The following is a 20,285-nucleotide window of genomic DNA, read 5'->3' as shown; positions in this document are numbered from 1 at the left end:
GTGAAAACTAGTTACAGAAACATGCATGAAAAATTAGGGAGATCTGTAGGGAGACAAAGTTATGGGCGATAGGAGGAAAAACACAATTTTGTCAGAAATCTGGATTCCAATGTGCTTCTTAATTTTTTGGTATGTGACCTGAACAAGTAGTTTAAGCCCTCTGAGCTTTAGTTCCCTCATCTGTAAAGTGGATAATGATCTCGGCATCAGAGGGTTGTCTTGTAGATTAAATTACATGATTTGCATTTGACTGAACATTCTGGAAAAATCTAGGTAATGAGAACTGCAAAGAACTCTGGGTACAAATACTCCATTCAAACCCGTGCACTACCGAGACTTGACCAAACTTTAACATGGCCAATAGCTACCTAAGGCCTGTCTCTGGGACAAATCCAGCCCTCTTTTGAGTGCCTGTCTTGAAAAGCTCTGGGCTGTCAAAAGAATTTTCCCTTTGTTCTACTCAATATCTGATGATAGGTCTCCCTTTCTTAGAATGTTTATCAAACAAACAAACAAAAAAATTGGAAATCCTTTCTCTGTTTCTTTGAGATGTATTTGTATTTCATACAATTCAAGAGTGTCTTTCTCAAGGGCCTGAAAGCCATTCCTTTGAAATGCAGTCATCAGGAAGGATAGTCTCTGTTTTCCAAGCTCTGTAAGAGAACAGAATCCTAACTTCAGTAGTTGCCAGCCAGCAGACACAGCTGGCCTAATGGCATTTATACTGACTGACTGTAATTTTTCACTTGACTCCCTGCTTTAAATTGCCCAGTCACCTCTGTGCAAATCAGAATGCAGCTCCGCTCTTTCTCCTAGTGTTAACAATTACTGAATAAAATCTGTTTTCACTACTTTAAACTAGTGTCCAGTTTGGTTATCTTTGACACTAGAGACTGGCTTTGTGATAACACCTACCAAACCCCTGCCTCAAATTTCTTTTCATGGTAAATGTGTGCATATGTGTGTGTGTGTATTTTCTGAAGGAGACGGTGAGGTTGAGTCTTCTCAGGATAGTTCATGGAAAAAAAAACAAAAACCTGGAAAAAAATGAAAAGGTTGTCTGTTTTCTGCATCTGGTTCTGAGGAAAAGGACCGAGGGCTAGTTTATGTTGTAAATTTTTAAAGGTCACAAGTAAAAGTTAAACATGCTTTCATTATTTTAGCTTAAATCAAAATGAAATTTAAAGTGGATGCAGCTTTAGGCAATGCTGGATACAGGGGTTTAAAGGATGAAATTAGAACTCAGTTTCTTCCTTTAGATCATGCTGTTCAATAAAGCACTCTGTGATGATAGAAATGTTCTATATCTCAACTGTCTAATTCAATTGTCACATGTGACTATTGAGTACTTGAAGTGTGGCTAATGGCCAACTGAGAAAATAAACTATTTCCATTTATTCTGAATCAGTTCAAATGTAAAACACTGCGTGGTGGCAACTCTGTTACTGAGCGCCATTCTAAATTATGCTGTGCTTGCCTCTTCTTGGCTTTATTCTCAAGACAGACTGTCTTTGTGTGGCATCTAGATGGCTCCTGGAGTGTCCAGACTTAGCCAGTTTTTAAAAAAATTGTGATCTCACAGAAGGAGAAAAACTATCCCTCCTTCAGAAGCCTTGTCAACTTCTGATTGACCTTGCTTAGGTAAATCATTGTGTGCAAGAGGATGGACACTCATAGTGTAGTCTGAGTCACATTTTATTGTGGATCATTCAATTCACTGCCCTTCTGGAATAGTTTTGAGTTCAGAGGAAACCATTATTAAATAGTGGCTAAGGAAGAAGTGAAAGGACTGTGTGAGAAAGGGCAAAAGCAGTGACACCTTGTGGCCTGGTTGGTTTTACCAAACCAAGCCTGGGTCTGCTTATCCGGCACAGTAAAACCAAACATCCACACTGAGGTTTGCAGCAAGAGAAAGCATGGTGTTTATTTGCAGGGTGCCAAGCAAAGAGAATTGGACAGCTAATGCTTAAGACCTGACTTCCCTGATGGTTTACAAGCAAGGGATTTTAAAGGCAGGGTTAAATTTCAAAAAAGAAGTTACAGACAAAATGATAAATTAATACATGGAAGTTATACATTGCTTTGGCCCAAAATGGTGGGATATCTTGAAGCAGGGCCTTTCAGGTTATAGGTGGATTCAAAGATTCTTTGATTTGTGATTGGTTAAGAGAGCAAATCTTTGTCTAAAGTCTTGGGGTTAGCAGAAAGGAATGTTGAAGTTTGGCCTGTGGGCATGACTCCAGGACCCTCGGGAAGAAATTTAGAACAAAGAACAGCAGTCAGATTTCAGCCCTCAGTGCCCCTTTATCTGAGATCTGCGTGCCAGTGGATGGCATTTTCTACCCAGTGGGGGTCCAGGTTTCTGAAAAACAACTCAGGAATATATGTTAAGATATTACCTTTAGCTACCAAGGGAATCAAACATCTTGAGGCTCAAATTTCCTTGGCTGTTGTTTTAAGTTATTATCACCTTTTTGCTTATCAGGTTGCTCATTTACTTACCAAAGCTAGCTAGGTACCTGGAAATTTCCTTGAAGGAACTCAAAATTTTTCTTTATTTTCATGCGTGGGGAGTGGGGAGTAGGTAGCAGGCCCCTAAGAGGGATCCCTGCTCCATGTTAGTGACAGTGTACCACACAGGGTTAATAATTAGAATTTCGCTCTTCAGTACAGAGAGAATTTGGTACCTGAAGTCCAGGTCAGGAAGCAGCAGAAACCATACAGTTTATAAAGTTTATAAAAGAAACCATGCAGTTTATTTCAGTGTCCTGAAAACATCAGCAGTATCAGCATGTTAGGCACAGTCTAGAAACCTCTTTTGTAGAGCATCATAAAAAGGGTAGGAAAGTTAGACATTAAGCACATAGAGCAAGTCATGTGGCTCCTGTGAACTGCTGTTCTGCTTCATAAGCACATGACAAGCATGCTCCAAGAATTATCAGAAATACCATGGGTAGGGTGGGGTAGAAGCCTGCAAGTAAAGGTGGTAGTTAAATACAGGAAATAAGACTTTAAAATTAATGTGACAATATTCGTATTTAAAGTCTAATAAAGCTGAGACATTTGAATCATACATTTAAGGGCTTAGAACGCTGAAATGCACACATTTTACCCACCGTTTCCAGCACATGCAGACACACACATCTCATATTCAATTCTAGAACAGGTAGATTTTTCTGTGTTTTATTGATACTGGTGGTACAAAGAGATGTGATAGATTTAACTTCATCAGGATTTAGTGTATCCTTTAGAACTATGAAGATTTATTTTCTGAAACCTTGTGTGTTACAAAAATTCACTATTGGGAACATTGGAAGCAAATCTATAGACTGGGACTAATATTCAGCCATTGTATGAAAATATAACATATTGGTTGTTAAAACATAAAAATGATTATGAACTAGTTTTATACAACATCTTTCCTAAGTCAAATGATCTCCTATCGCTTATTGCCTCACTTCTGTCTCTTGTCACAGTCCAGCAATTAAAGTTTTAATTCCTGACACAGGCAGGGGCCCCCCAGTCCAAGACACTATTCTAAACCAGCTATGTTCTCATTGGTCAGTGCTCATGTGATATGGTTTGGCTTTGTGTCCCTACCCAAATCTCACTTTGGATTGTAATAATCCCCATGTGTCAAGGGCGGGACCAGGTGGAGATAATTGAATCATGGGGTCGGTTTTTCCCATACCTTTCTTGTGATAGTGAGTTCTCAGAAGATCTTATGGTTTTATAAGGGGCTTCCCCCTTCACTTGGCTGTCATTCTCTGTCCTGTTGCACTGTGAAGAGGTGCCTTCCACCATGATTATAAGTTTCTTCAGGCCTTCCAAGCCATATGGAACTAAGAGTCAATTAAACCTCTTATCTTTATAAATTACCCAGTCTTGGGTATTTCTTCATAGCAATGTGAGAACAGACTAATACATCATGTTAGTCAGTTTCCCTGAAATTCCAATTGCCTTTGGCTTCCCAAGGAAAACCAAAACAATCATTTCATGCTCTACCAGCATTTTATTTTTTGTGTGTTGGTTCATCAACCTACATTTTCACTTATTTGTTGATTACATTATTTTTAAATCCTCTGTATCACAGAGATACAAAGTAATGAAATATTGTCATGGGAGCCATCGGGTGTCACTTTTCCAGCTAGAAATTTCTGTGGCTGGTGGAACCTTCGCTCGAGTTTTGCTCGAGGCCCACTGAGCTTGTTTCACCCACTCGGCCTGGCAGGCTGCGCTTGCCTCAGGCTACCAGCCTGGATCCCATGCCTGCCAAGGGTGAGTCGGGGATGGAGTGGCACAGGGTGCATGAGTGAGTGAGTGTGGGGTCTGGCCACTGTGCACAGCCAGGCATGCCGGCTGCTGAAGCAGGGCAGGCAGCTCCAGACGCCGGCTCGAGCACTGACTCCTGTGCAAGCCTGTGGCTGGATCAGATGCACCACAAACAGCTTCCACTGCAGGCACCTGCATTTGGACAGAGGGAACACAGTGGCTCCTGGGAGCTTGAAAATGCCAGAGACCGGAGTCTCAAAGAGGGTGTCGCAGCCCTGGCTTGGGGGGCTCCTATGTCTGGGCTCCCCAAAAGGCCGCAGCTCTTTTCTCCTTCTCATTGCCCACGACTGGTGAGCAGTGGGGACATGTTCCAGCCCTGTTTGTTTTTTATAGCTCTTTCAGTCGTACCATTCGATGGGTCCTGAGTTCTTGTCCCACATCCAGGAAGAATGACGCATGCAGACAACTGAAAGATGAGCAAGGTGGAGAGGAGCTTTATTAAGCCACAGAACAGCTCTCTGGAGACTCAGAGTGGGTAGCTCCTTCCCACAGCTGGTAGTCCCAGCATCTGTGTGAAATCTGGCTGATTCTGGGTTTTTTATAGGCTCAGAAGGGAGGAAGTGTGTGCTAATTGGTTTATGGGTAGCCATGGGTGGGCCTGGAAAAAGCACCCATAAGTTTTCACTCCAGGCCACGGACTCGACCTGGGGCTAACAGCCCAGCCCCCAGGTTCCAGGCCATCCCTGGCTTGAAAGTGGGGCTTCACTGGTGACCTGCTCCTTTCCACCCAGGAACCCGTCTGCCTCCCAATGTCATCAACATGCCGTCCATAGTGCACAAGATGTTTGTGCCAAGGTGTGCCTGCAGGCCTGGGTCGAGCCACTCTCAGTCACTGCCCTGGCCTCCCTCCCATGCTTGTCAGTGTCTGATATGGTTTGGCTGTGTCACCGCCCAAATCTCATCTTGAATTGTAGATCCCATAATTCTTAAGTGTTGTGGGAAGGTCCCACGGAGAGATAGTCGAATCATGGGGTGGTTTCCCCCATACTGTTCTCGTGGTAGTGAATAAGTCTCACGAGATCTTATGGTTTTATAAGAGGAAAACCCTTTCGCTAGGTTCTCATATTCTCTCTTGCCTGCTGCCACGTAAAATGTGACTTTCGCCTTCCGCCATGATTGTGGGGCCTCCTCAGCCACATGGAACTTTAAGTCCATTAAACCTCTTCTTTATAATTTACCCAGTCTCAGGTATGTCTTTATCGGCCGTGTGAAAACAGACTAACACAGTGTCCAAAGTCTGGGGGCGGGGGTCTGAAGCGGCAGGAGGCTGACCGTGTCAGTGCTGCCTGAGGTACACACACTGGCTGGTCGCTACAGCGCCTGGGCTTGGCTAAAACTTTGCTCTTCACCAGAGTGGGTTCCAGGAGTGGGGAGAGGCCAGGGAGTAGGAGCGGGCACTTCTGATCCTGTTGGGGAAGGGGGGTTTCCTGGGCCCCCGAGAGCACAGGGATGCCCAGTTCTGGAGCTGCACCCAGGAGGCTTCAGCTGTGCCTGGGAGCACGGACTCCTGCCCTGCCCTGCTGACTCGGCGGGAGGTGTAGCTCCTGCCTGTTCCTGTCCCACCGTCTCCTCGGAGCACGCAACCCCAGCTGGACTTCCCTCACTGTAGCTGGCAGCTTTGCAGCCGTCACTCCAGATGGGCTGCCGCTGCCATCAATATTTAAGATATGTTGCCTTGTTTGGGAAATCCATAAAGTCTTTGCTTTATGGCAGATGAATATAGTAAAGAAAAGGAGTTAAATTTAATTTTGTAGCGATGTAGTCCATAGCGACAACTGGAGAAAATGCTGCAAGTTTGTTAGGAGGCTAAGTCTTACCGAAAGAGAACTGCCATTGATACCTATAAGATTTAGTCATGATCACAAAATTAGGACTGGATAGGGAGTACAAACAGCTGAGACAAAAACTATGATCGACAGGCACCATAATTTTCAATCAAATAGCCTCAAATCCGTACCTTCAAGTGACAATAGGGATGTATCGCAGGTAGAGAAATTTATGGTGTGATTAGTGGAAGATGTATGTGTGTGTGTTTGTGTGTACTTATATAGTCTTAGCATAAGTGTAGTTATTGGCTTACATAGATGTGTTTAGTTAGTTCCTATTTAAACTGCTATGGAGAATTTTGTAGAGGTTGAGAGATCAAAGGGTCTGGAAAAATGTGGCATTAATTCAAGCCAGATGGGATCAATAATTCTGGAGACAAAACTGTAACTATTGCAAAGCCCAAAACCTTGAGAGACAGAATTTTGCAGCTTTAGACCACTGGGAATAAAAATACGTTGTTTTGCAGTGTGTTGACGGTTTAAATTTTTGACACCTACTGCACTGTCAGTCGGTCTGAACTCTTCTGCCAATTGACAGAGACATCATTCTAGAGATGAAGCAATGGATTCAAATAGTTTTTTTTTTTTTAACTTTTTTAGATTATCTTTCTTCTTTCCTCAAATACAGATCAAAACCTAGGGAGGTGACTTTTGTTTTCTTTACTTCGTTAACCTAAAACTGAGGAGAATTTTAAGTTTGTAAATTCTGAATGTGAACATTTCAGAGGCCGAATTTCTGTAACTCACAATCATGCCGCAGGACAATAACACATAGCCAATAACTTAGATCTGTGTTCCTTTACTTAGATTTGTTTGCTAAGGAAAACTATGGAAACCGTTGTTTCTTCTGAAAGCCAAACTCAGCATTTGAGAGCATTTAGTATTTAGCCAAGTGGTAGAGCAGCAAACTCATTTTGAGTAAGATATTTAAAGAAGGAGCACCATATGTCATCAGCTGGCATAATTTAACTTGCAAATCACATGTTGGCAAGAGCTAGTTGGCAGCAGATGGCTGAACTCTTGTGTTTCAGACCCCAAACCTATCCTTTCCCATTTTGTGTTAGAAATCTAATTAAAAGCCTTTTTAGTACCATCAGATTAATTATAAACAAGCCTCTTTATCTGGTAGAAAACTGACCTATGTTTATCAACTTTCCCCCCAAGTCGTCTATTTTCCAAGATATTCTTCAAGAAGTACTTTTCTCCAAGCTCATTTGTTCAAATGAAACACACTTAATCTTTGTATCTTAAATCCCATGAGCTACTTCTTAGGCCAAATATGAGTCACTTATTTACTATTTAGGACATAAACTGCTATTAACTTAAAACTACTTGCTAATTGAATTAGTACCTTTAGTCAATTTGGTGAAATTTGTTGATAGACAATCTTCTTTCAGTTACATATTTGCCATTGAAAACAAGATTTTATAAAGCATAATTTAAAGTCTTTTATCATATGTTGGTACATTAAATATCAGAAAAAAGGACATGTGTTTCATTAATTTGCCTGTCACTCTACTAGTTTATGATAAGAGGACTGACATTTCTGTACCATCTGTTTGTATATGACATAAAAAAGCTATATGTGCTTATTTATGGACCGAAGTATTTAGACAGAGTAAATCCACAAGCATTTGCTCAACATTTTGATAAGTATTAGGTTATTTCTCACAAAGAATTTTGTTATTAGATATTTTTTATTTTAAAATTTTATTGTAAATTGAAAAATTGTAATTATACATATTTTAGTGGTAAACAGTGATGTTATGATATATGTATACAACATGAAATGATTAACTCATTAGTCATAGATAATTAGCATATCTATCACTTCACATACTTGTCTTTTTTTGGTGAAAACATTTAAATATGTAAAATTCAAGAAAAGCATAAGCTTTTATAAAAGGGGTGGGAATAAGTGACTATTTCTTTGCCAACATACGGATGAACTGTACTAGCGGTTAAAAAAAGGAGAGTCATCTTCTGGCTTTTGCTTAGGATGTAAAAGGCTGGTCAGGGCATCCTTTGTACCCTTATAATATAGAAAATAGATCATCTGCAAATTCATAGTTGTTCTTGGATTCATCAGAAAGCTGAGGTTTTGGGGCAGCCAACTAACCCAAAATCTAAAGAAAGATATTCACCTGAAAGAAGACACAGACTATGAGCATTTGCTTTTTTGCAGCAGATGCTGCACCCCATAAAATGTGTTCAGAAGAATGCAACTACAATTTTTGACAAATTGCTAAAAGCTGACTTTGTTTTAGCATGAGTGCATAGAATCCCTGGGAGCTGCAGTCAGAAGGGGAAATTGCAGGTATGTGCATGATCACCACAGAGCTCACCAGGTACTTACAAGGGAGATTAAGAGCATGGTGGGAGTCCTGAGAAAGCCTTCATCTTGATGCAGGCACAGGAGTGGGGAACAAAAGATGTTGTGGAAGAGGAAAAGGAAAAAGCAGAAAGCCTTACCAAGAACCTTCTCCCCTACTTCTCTACAGAGTAAAAGACAAGCTTCTGTGGAAAGGGCAACAAACACTATCACCCTCAGACCAGAGGTGAACATCCTTTGCAGCAAGGTGAAAGAGACACAAAACACCCTCTGCCCTTGAAGGAGAGACAGGAGACGCCTCTGTTGGCTTCTCTGCTGCTTAACAGAAGTCATGAGATGCCTGGGTAAGTGACAAAGGACAAAGGACAGTAATAGCAGTAGCCAGAGTATCAGCATAATTTCCTCGTGCCTGTTCCCCAGACCCTGACATTCAGAGGACCAGGTGACTCCTATAGACACATAAGGGTGTGGAAACTCCCTGACTTAGTTTTCAGCATTCCAAGAATTGCCCCACAAGAAAAAATGGCCAACACGATATCTGCCCACCTCTCGGTGGTTTCAGAGTCTCTGCGATCTTGGCACCTTAAGTTCTAGCAGCTTCAGCCAGTCTCTAATGCCTCAAATCTAAACTTTTTTTATTTTCCCTGTATTTCACGTGGGTTTTCTTTTCCTTGAGTTGCTTGCAAGATGCTTCAACTTAGCCACACCTGGAATATATTACATATTTGTTTCTTGTTTATTTTCCATCTTCTTTAGGAACGTAAGCTCTGTGAAGTTCGGTTACTTTGGCTTCTTCTCTAATAAATCCCCAGTGTCTTGAAAAGCACATGGCAATTGGTAGGCACTTAATAATGTTAAGTAAATAGACAATAGACAGCTGAGTTCACATAGGTAAAACATAATAAAACCACAATTTAAAAATTTTGTTTTCTATCTTGATGCCTACTGACATATATAGTAGTTTCTACATTTACCCATATCTCTGTTGGTACATGTTTTCTTAGTAAAAAGAGTGCATATTTTTAGCACATTGGTTTATTAGTGCATATTTATGTCTTTAGCTATAATCAAGAGGAGATGTATGAATGTTCTTTGAGTTTAGAAAGAGTTACTTTATTCTCCAGGACCCCAAAAAGGTGTAAACAAACAGATTATTTTATGCACACATCTGATTCTTTCCTTTCTTGTAGAGTCCTTTCAAGTCTCTGCAGCTTCATGCTTGCTGACTTCTTTGATCAAAAACTGCACTCATCTTGGAACCAGTTAAAAGGTTGTGTTTTATAGGAAGTCTTTTAAGAGTTTTTTTCCAGGTGACTCAGTTCCTCTCATCTCTGTGTCGGTTCTTCTGTTATAGAACTTATTATATTGCCTTTTAGTTATTTGTTTACATGTCTGGGTTTCCACCTAATTACTGAGCTCGTTACATAAATATCTTTGTATCCTTAGTACCTAGCACACAGCCAGGCGCATAGAAGTATCTTAGAAAATATTGGCTGGATGCATTATTAAGCTGAGAATGTTGTCTAGCTTGGGAGTATGTACATTTTCAAAAGATGACAACAAAATGACACTTTCTAATTTTGGGATTTTAGTTAGCAATTCTCTGTGCATAAGAGCTATTGGGATAGCAGAGAGGCCTTCTCAGAACCACTGGACTCTATTATTCTGTTTATTCCTGAACTTACAAACTTTAAATATCTTTTTATAGCTGATAATTCTATGAATCAGCCTTAACATTCAGAGGTGGGGCAAATGGTGTCATGTAGGTGGTGTAATTTAAAGGAAACCAGTAAGATTTTTCTTCCTCTAAATTTCCTTTATTTGTGTTTGAGATTCCATATATCTATTGCCTTGTTTTAGCTCTGCAGTCATGCTGTAGACTAATCTTAAAACAGAAATCTGTAGAGACATGCATTAATTTATTAACCAGATCATTTATCTTCATGGTAGGAGAAATCTGGAGAGGCAGGAGCTCTGTATACCTGGAGAAAGGTAGGAACGACAGGAAGGGAAGAGCAGAGAAAGCAAGGATGATAATTAGGGACGCCAAAGACCAAATGTGAGTTATTGACACCTCCGTCAAAATTTAATCTTCCCTTGAGGTGGTATTTTTATATAATATTGTCCTAATCTGCCAAAAGAGGTGATGCAAATAGTACTATAAACATCTTTGTGTTTATTTAGTGGAATATTATATGTATTATATTATGATCCAGATGGGGAAAAGATTAGGGTTTCAAAAAGCATATAAAGGCCACTTAGTAACAAATTTACAGAGATGAAAATATCCCAGTGTTTTCTGTTTCTCATTTAACTATTCAAATCACATATGAAGATAGGTGTTTTATCCTATTTTTGCTCTTTTTACCACCACATGGTAATAATTAAAAGACCTTTACTATAAATCACCCAATTGTCTATAGAATTTGGGTTGCTTTTCATAAGTTGATGACAATGTAAGTGTCTTGGACTGTAAGTACTTCCATTTGGCATAATCTTGCTCTATACTTGCAAAATAATATTCTTTTATTGTAGAAATGGACTACTGTCTCTCACCAGCAATCTTTAAAGGATATAGATACAGGTAAAAAGATGGTGACTCAAGGCTTAGATAAGTTGGCCAACACCCACATTCATATCTATAAGCTTTTTCTCTGTATACACTTAGAATATGGAGCTATGTTTTCTATGTATGTGACATAATTAAGTAACCCTAAGCTTCTATGAAAAAAATACATTTTTGCTTTGAAGAATTTATCTAACAGGGGACTCAGCATCTGGAGGGAGTAAGTTATAACCAACCCAAGAATTTTTTGTTAGTTCTTCTGCCCTCATATCCCCCAATAATATATAGAACTTGAACCCATTTCTATCCTTACCCAGTCTCTTTGTCTTCCGGGTGGAACACTAAGGAGCTCACAGTTCTCACTTCTAGGAGACAAAAGTATCCAGGGATTTGAAGCACAGAATCCAGACTTTGTCTCTTAATAACTGTAATCTTGGTCAAGATATCTAATCCCCAGATTCCATCTGCTCATCTGTTAAAGTGAGGTTTAAAAACAGTACCTACCTATAAGGTTGTAGTGAGGGTTAAATAAGATAATGCACACAAAGCACAATGCTGGAAAACAACCAACATTTCATAAATAATAGTTGCTATTATTCTTATAGTTAATGTAATAGTATTCCCCCTTCATGCCCCTCATGTTTCCATGAAGGGGAGAGAATTACTACTTCACTCTCTAGAAAAAATTACAGTGGGTTGGGGAGAGAACCTCTATCCTTTCTCTTTTTATTCCTACCCATGGGTGGGAGAGTGAATAATTTTATTTGGAACATGGAAGTCCTAATGTGTCAATTTCAGCTCCTTATCACTTCCCAGATATAATTTGTCCACAGCACATACAATTCAGGTGTTCCTTTCACCAAGCCTGCCTCAATAGACAAGGCTTGTGGTTATCCAGATATGCCAATGTCTGGTTTAGGATAAAGCCTAAACAAGCCACTTTAACTACAGATCTTGAGCTATATTCTGCAATAAGCTTTATCAGTAGTGTGATCATTTTATATCCATATGTCCAACTTTCCTTTCTTCCTATTTGTTTTACAGTTGAATGAGGAAGGTAAAAAGGGCTGTTTATTTGCTTTCCTGTCCCCCCAAGTTTTTGTTCTCTAAATCATTGCTGTGTCCTTGGGTGCTCTTAACTGCAATTATCACCATGGAATTCCTTTATATTTTGAGCCTTAGGCAGTTTTCTCCATCTGCTGGCTGTGCACTTGCCAGGCAGTGGCCATTGCCCTTATTGAACTGGTTCCAGAAATGCCTTTGGACTGCTCCCATCACAGCTGCTGAGCTGATGTGAGAGATGGTGCTGCCTTAGACACTTTCTCAGTGTTTGTTCCTGCCACTTCCACTGTTGCCATGACAGACATAGGTGCCTTCTCCAGAAGCAGTTAGTATCTTCTAGTCCTGTGCACCCTGTCTGGGCCTCTGGCGCTCTCCTCTGCAACAGAAGTAAGACACTTCTCCAAATATTTAGGACACGCATTGTGTTGAATCTACCCACATTGTGAGAAACGTCACTTTTCTATTCCCATGCACATTTCCCCCCCATTGGAAGCGCAGATTTTCTCCTTAGAAGCACTCCCATTATAGAGTACGCACCCTTAATTCTTTCCTTTTGGGTATCTTCTCCCCTATAGTAAGAAGAAACCTTCCTTCTAGATTTAGCTGACAGCTGCTGAAACGAATACCCTGATCAAGGATTGTGAGGCCGGAAGCAAAGGCATATTGTCAGTCATGCAGGAATTTTTTGGCCCATGTTTTGTGCAAACAGCTGCTGCATTTTCAATTTTGAACTTGGCAGACCTTATTTTAAATCTGCTTTGCCAAAAACTGTGGCTCTTTTGCCTTATTTTTCTTTTCTCCCAATTGGAAAAAAAGAAAGGGTCAAATAGAGAGCTAAAGTGGGGTCAATATGGAGTTGAATCTCTAGCAAATGCTACTATGTATTTATCAGCATCACATATTTTGGGGGTATTTGTGTGGCCAGTCCATTTAGGTATGTATGTATGTAGGTATGTGTGTAGGTATGTATGGAGCAAATAAATCATAGGCAACCATGAAATTAATGGTTTGTGATGGTTTTCTAATGTCTGAGGAGATTTCTGGTCTAGTAAAATGCATATATATAAGTTTCCTTGCAACCCTGTAATGGTGTTTATTTCTTTTCCTAAGATTTCTTATATCAAATATTCTTCTTGAAATCATTCGCCACCAGTTTGTTTTAAAAAGTCAGGAAGATAATTTATGACACACGAGACCCAAAAGTCTCCATTTTTTTGTTGTTGCTATTCAATGGTTCCTAATTTCCTACAGAATAAATTTCTAACCTTTATCTGGGTATAAAGGGAATGCCTTTCAATACTCGGCATGAAACTCTTTCCACCTTCCATCCTGGAGCACCTCTTTACCTCTTTCTTGCCTCCTCCTTAACTTCTTTGTCATCTTCCTGTTTCCTGTGCCCATAATTCTAATTGAGTGATTTTTTGGGGGGAACATGTCATGCACTTTTATGCCTCTGAGAATTTCTTCATGATATTTGCATCAGATTTTACTTTAAATTTTTTTTTCTCTCCCTTGCCTGCTTGGAGAATTCATACTCATCCTTCAGGACCCAACACAAACAATACCTTTATAAAGTCGTTAATTGTTCAATATTTCTTCGTTTGAATGTTTGCCTTATCAACTAGTGAGCTCTGCAAGGGTGAGATATAAACTTATTCACCAAGTTCCTTCCCAGCACTTATGCTTATTGTATTGGGGTGGAAAGAGGAAGAGGAAACAGACATCTGTCTTCTTATATGACTGCCTGCTATGGCATCACTTTTCCTATTTGTTATTACCACAGGTATAAACTGTTGCCTAAGGATACAGGGTGTGTGGCTGGTGGCCTCAACAGGCCCCACGGCTCAGGCACTCAGACCCAAGCTGGTCCCTCAGGTATGGTTAGCCCTTGAGATATTCTGTCTCATCTTCTTTCTGACCCCTGCTGGTGATCTCATCCTCAAGCTCTTTCCTCTGGGGCTGAGCTCTGCTTTGTATTGCATTGGTCCATGACCAGCCAGGAGGCTCAAGTGTCATCTACTCTGCATGGCCCAAATGTGTGCGATGAAGGCTGGTACTCCATGTAGCTTCCTTCTTGGCTTATCTCCTTGGCCCTCTCTCCCCACTACAAATAAATAAATTCTGTTTATTCTCATAATAACTTTAGGTGGTATATACTATTGCCATCTGATTTGGTTTGGGTGTGTCCCCATCCAAATCTCATCTTGAATTGTAGCTCCGATAATCCCCACATATTGTTGTGGGAGGGACCGGATGGGAGGGAATTGAATCATGTGGGCGGGATTTTTCCATGCTGCTCTCACGATACTGCATAAGTCTCATGAGATCTGATGGTTTTATAAAGGGCAGTTCTCCTGCACATGCTCTCCTGCCTGTTGCCATGTAAGACATGCCTTTTGCTCCTCCTTCACCTTCTGCCATGATTGTGAGGCCTCCCCAGCCATATGGAACTGCGAGTCCATTAAACCTCTTTTTCTTTATAAATTACCCAGTTTTGAGCATTTCTGCATAGTAGTGTAAGAATGGACTAATACACTATCCCAGTTTTACAGATGAGGAAACTGAGGTACAGAAGACATAAAATCAAAAGTGCCAGGATTAAAACCCAAGCAATCTGGCACCAGATTTAATGCTCTTAACCCAGTGTACCATAAAGACTTTTATGTTAAATCTCATGCTTAAGTTAGCATATAAACTAATATTTGTTTACTGCCTACAGCATAACAGTTAGTTTATATTATATATGTACATATTCCTTGAATCACTGAATCATTATAATGGTGGAGCCATGATACAAGTCCTAATTTTATGACTCTAAAGTAAATGATCTTTTTACTAAACACAACTGTTTTTGTAGTTCAGATGCCAAAAGTAGTTTTTGAAGATTTATTTTTAACAAAAGGGTAACTATTCTTCACTTTACAAAAGTATTCATAACAAAATTAGCTATAGAGAGGATGAGTAATTTTAGGTCCTGAACGATTTTGCTGTGCACTGATCTTTTGTCTTCCGTTTTATCAGCCCATATTACCAAATGCCTGACTTAAGAAAAAAAAACGTAAACAAAAGACAGAGATTGGAAGCATCAGAATTTTATTCCAGTGACTCAATCCCCATTGTGTGAAGTAGACCAGAATGAATAAATTGAACTTACTGAGCACCTCAATTATTAAATGTATCCACAGAAATTCATTCTGTCAAGTTAACTGTGGAGGTTGTTGTTGCTATTGCAGGTATGAACATTTATCTTCTTGTGCTCTGTCATCATATCTGGTTTTTGGTTTCTAAACAGAACACCAAATTAACCCATTAAAGAAAATCACTGATTTTCTGATTCCCACAGAACATTTGATTTATGTAAAGCAGCATGTGTTTAATCATTTACTTTAATCATGTTTCTCACTCAACAAAAGTTATCAAAATAAAAAGGTGTAGCATTAAGTCACTGTAATTGTTTCTGATAGACTACAGTGTTAGTACCTAAATGAAGAGATGTTATTCTATGTTTTTGTTTTTTGTGTTTGTGAGGCCCTTCTTTTTTATTATTTTCTCTTAAATATGTATTAGGTTACAATGTTAGTAGACACTAAAATATTTCTTTTTGTTTTATGGCTGGATACTATTTTCTTCAGACTAAATGGTTTTCCTGGGAACTCTGACTCTGGCCACAAGATGAAGACTGACAAATTTCCTTTCTCTGTTTATGGAGGGAGACTTCACAACATTCACTGAAAGAGGAGCAAAGGACCTGGTTTTTGCCATGACTGGCTTTGGCCCCGTGAATGAATGTTTTTCTGGCATTGGAAAGCGGATTGCAAAGAGAGCAGAACCACAAATGGGCTATGAGGAAATGTGTTCAATGAAGAAAACAAAATCTCTGACAAGATCCCACATAAGACAACATCTCAGCATCTTCTGTGATTTGTGAACCCAAGTAAAGCACTTCTTAGAGTTATCTGGCACATTCGCAACTAATAGCTTTCCATGAATAAATACTGTGGCAACCACGTTAACTGTACAAAAACAAATTGCTTATTTCTCATATCCATGCTGGAAGATTATCTGGCTGGCCTTATCAGCTGTGATGTCAGGAATGTCAGCCAGTTATCCTGTGGTGCATTCAGCTGGGTCATTGTACCCCATCAGTGAGGCAATTGCAAAGTTCCATCTGGACAGAGGTAGAAAAAATTATATTCACTTTGAGTTTTGGATTTTTTTCTCTTAATTTTCAAAGATAAAGACAATTGCTTTTGGCTTTTAAGAGACACATCTGGTATGCCTTGGGCTGGATGCCAGATATTTCTGCTGTTGAGTTTTTATAACATTATATAGGCCTCAATATTTTAGAACTAGTATATGTTTGATAAAAGTGACTTTTCTAAAGTTTTAGGGAGAATCTTTTGCTTAGGTGCAGCTGAGTATTTTTAGTTCAGTACTACAGATGGCATACCAAATTTAAGAGGAGTTGAGTGACTGCTTCAAGGTTGCACAGCTAGTTCTTGGTAGATCTGGAAAAGGACCAACATCTCTTGGCCCTTTGTCAGATATTCTTTCTTTGGTTTCACACTGTTTTTAAAGATGTTTAATACATTTTAAATTAAAATGGTTATTTGAATCTGCTTAAACTAGACAATACTAATTGTCAAACATCCATTACCTGCTTTTTCTCTAGTAACAGATTGGTGCAAAAAGAATTGCGGTTTTTGCCATTACTTTTAATGGCATTAATTACTTCTAATGGCAAAAACCTTAGTTCCTTTTGCACCAGCCTAATAATAAAACCCCTAATTTTAACTTGGCACGTGGCCAACCAGAATAGAAACTACATGTTCCTGCTTTGCTTTCAGTAGCATTAGCTGAAGTAATCTTCAATGGGGATAGGAAAAATGAGGTGTACAACTGCCTGGTTGCACTCTTATAGGAAAGGCATAACCCTCCATTTCCCTTTTATCTTGTCCACTCACTAGAGTAGTGATCTGGTCATAATTCATTCTGGACCATGTTGACAGGGCAATATACTGGAGATTGTAGAGAAGAAGTCAGAAGGGACTTGGATCCTGATACTATGGAACTGTCTTGCAGCCCTAGTTTGCTTATGTCTAGACTTTTATGCAAGAGAAAAAATAAACATTTCTTTGTTTTAACTACTGATACTTAGATCTTAGCTACAGCAACTGAACACACAGTGCTATTTAATAATTTGCAAATGTTATACTGCCAGTTGATATTTTATAACTACCAAATTTAAGTGCAGTAAATGGGCATTATGCTTGTTTAAATGTCTGGCAATCTTGGAATTATACCATTACCATCATATGTTGCACGAGATGGTTTTCCATTCCATTTAGAGTCCGTACAATAACTCATACAATGTGTCACTACTGCTGTCTCTTCTCAGCAGGCTTCAACCATACTTATTTCTTTGCCGTTCCTAAACATTCCAGATATACTCAGTGTTCCTTCCTCAGGGTAAATGTTGTTTTGTTGGTGGTGTGGTTTTCTTTTTTTAATTCCTCTGCAGCAAATCTCTGCCTAGCATTCTGCATGTAGTATTGTGCTTCCACAATTTTAGAATTTTGCTCAGGTGTTATCTTTTCATTAAGTCCTTTCCTGATGACATCAATAAATTTCATTCTCCACTGCTTGGAACTTGTATATCCTTTGCATTTGTAGGTTTTCTCCATATTATTTATTTCCCTTTTATTCCTTCTCATTGAAATAAAAGCTCTGTGGGAGTGGAGATTTTGCCATTGCTGTGCTCTCACAACACTGTCTGCCAACGAAAAGTCACTACATAAATATCTATTGAATGGATGCATGGATCAACAATTGAGTGCTTTAATAGATGTGAGTGATGTTATGATCTATTAAGGGGGTTTATATTAATCTGATAACTGACTTTATTTTCTGAAATATCCATAAAAGGAATATGTTGGCTCCTCTAGAGGTAAAACCTCTTCCAGTGAAGCTATAACTGATAAAAATTTCACACTGGTATGCACACCTCATTCATTCACAAACATAGTTGGATATCGCAACAGGTTACTAATCTCTGATTTTGAATTAACTAGCAAAATCTAAAAATTTCAAGGGTTTTAGGAAACAGTTTTATAAAACATACTCTGCAATGTGTTTTACTATTTTATTTCTGATCTTTATTTTCCCAAAGTAAAAAATTCTGTGCTTTATTGGCCTTGGAAATATAAATAAATGAAGAATAGATAATCTTTTTTTGTAATGCCATTAACCAAGTGCTAAACTAGTATGGTGGGAATGGACTTACTATACTATATTTCTTTTCTACAAATGTCACATTACTTTTATAAGTCAGATTATATTCAGCACAGAGTCTTGAGTTACGAGGTTAGACCAGAAATCTGCTATCAGGCATATTTAGGATCTATTCCTCCATTTGAAAACTCTGAGCTTACATAGATCTGGGAAACCAGGGATAGGGCTCATTCTTAGCCCATGGGACTTGGAATCCATACCATTGCATCTCTGGCTACAACAGCGGCTCCATCATTGGTTCTCTGTTGGGTCTGCTGCTCTGTGTGGGCTGGTGCTATCCTTCATAGTCATGCTCTCTGCCGACACATGCCCAACATTATGACATTAAGTTTCCCATAAGCACTGATTGCCTTTTCCCCTACAAACCTTTGTTTTTACTCCTAGTGGAAACTTCCTAAATTCTATCCTCTTTCTTACATGTAAGAAGTTACCTTTCTTCCAACATAATGCATAAACTCTGTGTGAGCCAGAAAGTGCTATTCACCCCAACTAATAGTGTTGAAAAACTAAAACTATTTCAGTTCTGATTAGGACAGATGTTTAAGGAGTTTAAGAAGACTTTTTTGTTTTGTTTTGTTTTGAGGCTGAGCCTTGCTCTGTCACCCAGGCTGGAGTGCAATGGCGTGATCTCGGCTCACTGCAACCTCCGCCTCCTGGGCTCAAGCGATTCTCCTGCCTCAGCCTCCCAAGTAGCTGGGACTACAGGCACGTGCCACCATGCCTGGCTAATTTTTGTATTTTTAGCAGAGACGAGGTTTCACCATGTTAGCTAGGATGATCATGATCTGCCAGCCTCAGCCTCCCAGGGTGCTAGGATTACAGGCATGAGCCACCACACCCCGCCAAGAAGACTTTTAAGAAAACATTTTAGTCTAGGTAAAAATTGTGAAAGATCTTGAAATGGGCAAACAAGACTATTAGGCATTCTATCTAGTGCACCTTTCTCAGCACGTTTGCTTGTTGTTTCCTTGGAGAGCGATTGTCAGAAAATTGATAATAATGCGTGTGATTTTTGCCCACAGAAATACAAATGAAATATGTTAGGTGGAATGCCATTGATTATTATATTGTCTTATATATAGTGATCAATTTTGTATCTATTTGAAAATTTATTTCAGAATTCCTGATTACTTATATGTGGAAACACTTTAAATTCTTTTCTGAGGGAGTTGTAACATCTTACTTGTTTCCTCATTTACTAGTGAGTTAAATATAATCTTTGACATGCATTAATTTTATATTTGTATAAGAACCATGGTTTTATCTCTTCTGGAATATTCATCTTTTACATTAGAGACACCATGATGGACTCTACTTCTTATGAAGGGACTATGGAAAGCATGTATTTTAAATGCTTGCCTTCTACACGCATTTCATCCTTTCTTAGTGTACCAGAGTACCTTAAAACAAAACAGAACAAAATAAACATTAACAACAAAGAAGGACATGAGTTAGTCCTATTTTTCTTTTTCACTCAGCATTATCAACTTTTTGTGTCAAAATTATAAGCTTGAATAATGCTCATTTAAAAAGTTGAATTAAGATATCCTATAAATATATGATATTCATAAGAACAGAACCTCTTTATTTTGTTGAACCATTGCCACATATTAAGAAAAGTTTAGAAATGATCAACATATTAATGGAAGAAAAAGACCAGCACAGTTGAATAAAACATTTTAAAATCTATAATTAAGATTATGTTAAAACAAAATGTGTGTATGGAACCAAAAAAGAGGTTGAATAGCCAAAGCCATCCTAAATAAAAGGAACAAATCAAGAAGCATCACATTACTTGATTTCAAATTATACTATAAGGCTGCAGTAACCAAAAATAGCATGGTGCTGGTACAAAAACAAACACATAGACCAATGC

At 39.0% G+C, this 20,285-nt stretch overlaps 1 long non-coding RNA gene across 1 annotated transcript in view; it reads left to right on the top strand.

The window, feature by feature from the left end:
* The window catches only part of LOC104005670 (uncharacterized), a 289,399-nt gene that overhangs the window by 108,049 nt on the left and 161,065 nt on the right, over window positions 1-20,285 (top strand). The window contains exons 7-9 of the long non-coding RNA XR_010155286.1: window positions 8,660-8,834; window positions 13,902-13,993; window positions 15,751-16,296. This is a non-coding gene — a long non-coding RNA (uncharacterized LOC104005670). The remainder of the gene's footprint in view (window positions 1-8,659; window positions 8,835-13,901; window positions 13,994-15,750; window positions 16,297-20,285) is intronic.

The sequence above is a fragment of the Pan troglodytes genome, chromosome 2, assembly GCF_028858775.2.
Source record: "Pan troglodytes isolate AG18354 chromosome 2, NHGRI_mPanTro3-v2.0_pri, whole genome shotgun sequence".
NCBI classification, from domain to species: domain Eukaryota; kingdom Metazoa; phylum Chordata; class Mammalia; order Primates; family Hominidae; genus Pan; species Pan troglodytes.
This window is presented reverse-complemented; position numbering and strand designations above follow the sequence as displayed.